Genomic DNA, 6,019 nt, shown 5'->3' with positions numbered 1-6,019 from the left:
TTTTTTTTTTTTTTTTTTTTTTTTTTAATTTTTTTTTTAAAGAGAGAGTGAGAGAGAGTGAGAGAGAGAGAGAGAGAGAGAGAATTTTTTTTAATATTTATTTTTTAGTTTTCAGCGGACACAACATCTTTGTTTGTATGTGGTGCTGAGGCTCGAACCCAGGCCGCACGCATGCCAGGAAAGAGCGCTACCACTTGAGCCACATCCCCAGCCCCCAGTCCTTTTTATTTTATTTTAATTTTTAATTTTGAGACAGGTTGTCTCTAAGTTGCTGAAATTGGCCTCAGCAACTTGCAATCCTGTCTCAGCCTCTTTAACTGCTGATATTATAGGTGTGTACCACTGCACCTGGCATTTCATTGTCCTTTTAGAAAAATTTCACTCCCTAAGCTCACAGCAATAGTCACTATTAGGGACAGTGGTGCCAAACAGCATGCAATATAGGCCAGGCCTGTTTCTCTCTCCTGTAAAGTGAGTGGGACACACTCTGGGAACACACAGGAGTACAGAAATACTTTGGGGGTGCTGGTGAGGGCAGCATAGTCTCTCTGGCTAGATGCATCCCATCACCTTAAGAGAAAAAAAAATGAAAAACCATATTTAGCCAGGCCAGAGGCCTAATTAAAACACTACTGAATGATTATTACAATCACTATTTGACATTCACTTAGCTGGATCACTAACCTATACAGAGCCCTAAATGGGGCCCTAGTGGCCTGAAAGGAAGTTCACTTTTCAAAGGATTGTCACCTGTGAGAGAATATGACTCAGAATTCAGTTGGGCCATGTTTATTGATGGCCAGCTGTGGGCAGAGCATTGTGCTAGGGTGTTGTTGAAAAGCTTATGTAAGTCCTTGCTGTACATGGCATATGGCAGAGGTCCTTCCCTTGCAAAAAAGTGGCAGATGTATGATTAACGGGACTTCCTATATGCAAACCCTTCCCAGATTGCCCTGGTAATGAGTAGCCACTATTAAAACAGGACAGGAACAAGGCTGCTTGAGAATGTCCCCATGACATTGTTGAAAAGAATTACAATTCTATATTTCAGGTGCTTAATAAACAGCAAGTTCTCTTCCCATCCTCAAGCAAGCTGAAGAAATGAGGAATAGAAAGGATAGTCACCTAAAGTCACAGGACACTAAGAGGTAGAGTGGTTACCTGGAGTTGGGTCTCTGGGAGCCAGACCTCTGAACCACAGTGCAGTGATGACCCTGGGCAGGTTAACCTTCGGAAACGAAAAAAAAATTCCTAAGCTTCGGTTTCCTACTGTAACATGTGGGAATGGCCAACCCATCATTAAGAGGCCGCAAGCAGACAATACATATCACAAGCTGAGTGAGTGTTGAGGACAAAAAGTCCCAGGTAATGGCTGTGATGTGTTGCATCATCTGCATCTATGGGACAATTGCTCTGGGGAGCAGACACGTCTTCACCCCAATCCAAAAAAACTAAGTCCTGGGATCCAACAGGAAGAGCCCAGGCTGTCTGGGAATTCTAAGGAAGTGAGAATAACCCCTCCCTCAGCCTCCAGTTCCATGTTTCTTTAAAAAAATAAAAATGCCCTCCCACCCCTGCAGCCATTAGGAAAATCTTTTAGGAAATTGTGGAATATTTATAGATTTGTTTTCATGACTTCAGTTTACATAAAATTCACCACCCAGGAGAAAAAGGCCTGAGTCAGGTTGGGAGGAGAGGTGATAGATTTGTTGTGTGGGGTTAATGTTTAGTTTTCACTCCTGGCTAAGGTGAAATTGCCTGAATGATCACTTCTCTGCATAACACTCAGACCCTAATGGCAACAACACAAAATAATATCTCACTGGGTAACTATTTACTTTTTTTTTTTTTTAAACATTATAAGAACTCTGAAAAGTCTGTCTCACAGAGAACTTGGTTTTCCTCCCTATGCTTAATATCTTTCAGCAGACCAGCAATTACCACCTTGGCCAGGAGCCCTGATTTAGCATTCCGCACTCAGAGCACCCAGAGGCACTTCCTCAGGCTGCCCGGTTCCTGGGCTTCAGATACAGCCTGGGGCATGAAAGGTTCACCAAGGACCTGTGGGAACAAACAGAAGAAAGCCAGGCCAGCCAGCCTTGCAGGAAGCCTGCTCCGCAAATGACTCAAGGGGCTCCCTCTTCTGGGTTCTCAAGGCTCCTGTCATGTTCTGCTATTACACTTATCCCAGGGCATCTGCCTGTATTTGTTTACTTGTCTGATCTCCTGCTGGATGCTTCCTTGTTTCCTCATCCTCTTTGAGTTCTTATTGCCTGAGTGTTTAACCATCACTGCAGAAGCCAGCACTGAGCCACAGCACCCTTCTAAACACTTTGTAGGCATTCTCTTATTCCATCCTTACAGAAACCCCAAGAGGTAGGTCTAACCATCACCCCATTTTAGGGAGGTGGAAATAGAAGCACAGAGGGGTTTTGCAACTTGCTGTAGGTTCAAGCTGTTATGCTTCGAGATGGGGCTGGGGTGTGAATTCAGGCAGCTTCAGTGCAATAAGTGTCCAACGAATGTTTGTTAGTGAACGAATATTACATTTACACAAAAGGGCTATTTACTTATATCTCATTTTGTCTCATTCCAAAAAAATGTAAGGTGGGTGACTGCTTTAAAAAATGTTGCCTGTATAACTACACAAAAGCATCTTTTCCCAAATGTACTTTGTGTCCCTCATCTCACAGTTTTTGGAGTTACTTTGGGCAGGTTTTATTATTCCTGCTTGACAGATGAAGAAACAGGACTAAGAGCTTAGGGGACTGTTGAAAGTCACAGGACAAACAGCCAGCTAAGTGAAGAAAGGACCAGGGCTTCTGAACTCCCTTCCTGGTTGTGGCTCTATTAACTTCTGTCACTGCCCAATGCCACGTGGATGTGGAAGTAGAAGGAGGGGGAATTAACTCTTTTTCATCCCCCTAGAATTTCCTTTAGAGATGTGGTGGGAAGGAGGGACAAAAGGAAATGTAGACTGAAGCTTATCTTCAAGCCTGTCCTTTTGATTTGGGTCCTTGAGCAGTGTGCTTTGAAGAGTGGTTTCATTTATCTCCTATCAGTTCCTGGGGAGACAGGCAGGCCTGGGTGAGGGGAATGCAGTAGGTGGGCTTTTGAAGTTCTCCTCGCTTTGCCTGCCCTGCCCTGATACAGTCCTAGCCCTGGGCATTCACCCTTGACTACTTGTTCTCTTGGGCCTTCAAGTTTCCCAGAGATTCCTTTTATAAGTTGCAAATATTGCTGGGAGGCATCTCAACCTTGTTGCCAGCCGACACTTCAGTGGTGGTTAACAGTGAGTGTTCCACCCATGATAATGATGATACTTATTGAGCACTTACTGTATGCTAGACACCTTGTGAGCACAGGGCCTGTTATAACTCATGGAGTTCTCACAGCAAACCAACCAAGTGGGTACTACTGTTGTGCCTATTTTATAGATGAGGCATTCAGGCCCAGAGAGGTTGAACAACTTGCCAAATTACACAGCTAAAAAGTGGTAGAGCTGGGATTCCAACCCAGGTAGTTAGCTCTAAACTACTCTACAGAGTGCAGACCTGAAGGAGAGAGAAGCTTAAGCCCATTTTGTCTCATTGCCCCCAGATGTGGAATACCTCTAACAACTTAAGTTGAGCAACAAATATAATGCTTATGGTAACTTGGAAATAATCAATTGATTTCATTAAAATAATTGATTGAAAACCTGGGACCTTGTGGGATTTAAGGTGGGGAGACATCAAAGACATATTAATCATTTCCCTGTGGACTGGTTGTCTCCATCAGGATCTTCCTTTTGTCTTAAGAGATGGTAGAAAGGAAATTGAGGCAGAGACAGCATAGTGGGGAATACTCTTTCATTGAATTAATTGAATTAGATTGGGTTGATTAATTCAATTAATCATCTATTCAATTACTGTTTATTGACTTGGTAGTCAGTCACTTGGTAGGTGTAGACCTGATGGGACCCCATGATTGGTGGGTAGAGACAGCAAGTTAGCCATCTCAGGCCTCCCATCTCTCTTATGCACGTTCAGGGTCTCCCAAAAGTCAGGGCAGTTCTTTCCTCTGGCATCTGTGTGTTCCTGCAGATTAATAATAATAATTAAAAAATTAGGATGCCCTACCTTAACTCCTGTTTAGTATCCCATAAATAAAAACTACTGTTCTTAAGTACATTTCTTGAAGTTAAATTCAGATTACCACTAACATTTACTGCCCCTTCTGGGGCAGACCCCACTCTAGGTATGTTTACGTACCTCCTCTCATTTGGATATGAGGGAAATACAGGAGTAGAGCAAAAGATCCCTGAAGTGAGAAGAAGAGACCATGCCTTCCTCCATTGTGCCCCCATATGCTGAGCTACAACCAGCTGGAACCAAAGGCTTCCCAGGCTCTGGGTAAGATCTTGGTGGGTGGAGGTTCCTTGTTATCTCAGTTGCACAGCGCTAGTGTCACACCTGCTTCTGAACCTTCCCATGAATTTCAACTATGAGGGCTGGGATTGCGCTCGCCTAGCACCGGCAGGACCCGGGTTCGATCCTCAGCACCACATTAAAAAAAAATAAATAAATAAAGGCATTGTGTTGTGTCCATCTACATCTAAAAAATAAATATTAAAAAAAAAGAATTTCAACTATGAAGGTGAAGATGTTTGTATGATCCTTTCTTCTGGCAGATAAGCCTCAAAACTTGCCCAAAGTGTACTCTTTCCTATTCTGGGTTCCCAACTAGTTGGGATGAACAGCTCCAAAGTAACTCCTTCCTTTCTTTTTTTAAAAGAACCCAGGGGCACTTTTCCACTGAGTCACATCTCCAGCCCCTTTTTATTTTTGTTATTTATTATATTTTAAAAAATAGTATTTATTAAATTTTTTAGTTGTAGTTGGACACAATACCCCTATTTCATTTGTTTTTATGTGGTGCTGAGGATCGAACCCAGTGCCTCACGCGTGCTAGGCAGGTGCTCTACCACTGAGCTACAGCTACAGCCCCAGCCCCCTTTTTTATTTTTTATTTTGAGACAGAGTCTTATTAAGTTGCTTGGGACCTTTCTAAGTTGCTGAGGCTGGCCTCAAACTACTTGCAATCTTCCTGCCTCAGCCTCCGAAGTCCCTGAGTTTAATGGCATGCGCCGCTGTGCGGCTTCCAAACTCATTTCAACATTCAAAAAATGGGAGAGCTGTTCTGGTTGTGGCTTAATTATTTCAAGTTGTATTTTATAAAAGCAAATTCCAGGATGTCAGAGAAATTCAAGAAGTGTTTATTCTGGTGGCCTCTGCCAGTCTCTACATGGAGTAGTACCCGAGGAGCAGGGTCCAGATCAGACAATGGCCAGAAGTAGAAGGGCCATTCAGAGTGGGAATTTACATAATACACTCCCTTTAAAAGTGATTGAAATTGCTTTTTATCTAGTTGCAAAATGCATTTATTTATTTATGATGAAGCAGATTCCCATGGCACAAAATTCCAAAGCTATGAGAAATATAAAGTGAAAGAAACTCCTTCCAGCCATCTAGTCTCCCTTCCCAGTACACTAAGGCAATGAGTTTATTGTCTATCCTTCCAGAGACATTTTGTTTATATATTAGCAAATACATATATATTATTTCCCTCTTTTATGTACAAATGGGACATACTATACAAACTCTGCTGTATTTGCTTTTAAAAAATAATATATTTTAGAGATTGCATAATGGGCTTTTGTGCCTTATTTATTTATTCATTTTTTTCTACTTTCACAACATTGTTACATGATGTGTTTCAGTCCCCTACTAATGGACATTTAAATGCTCTCTAATGTTTTGCTTTCGTAATGAAATTAAATATTTATCTGTCATTCATTTTCCATGTGTGTTAGCATGACTGTAAATTCCTAGCAGTAGAATTGCTGAGTCAAATGTCATATATAGTTGGGCATGATGGCATGTGCCTATAGTCTCAGCTACTCAGGAGACTGAGGCAAGAGGATTGTTTAGGACCAGCCTGGGCAACTTATACCCTCCTCTTTTTTTTTTTTTTTTTT

Source organism: Marmota marmota, unplaced genomic scaffold, assembly GCF_001458135.2.
Source record: "Marmota marmota marmota unplaced genomic scaffold, marMar, whole genome shotgun sequence".
In the NCBI taxonomy this organism is placed as follows: Eukaryota; Metazoa; Chordata; class Mammalia; order Rodentia; family Sciuridae; genus Marmota; species Marmota marmota.
The sequence above is the reverse complement of the archived record's forward strand: the minus strand, read 5'-3'. Positions refer to the sequence as shown.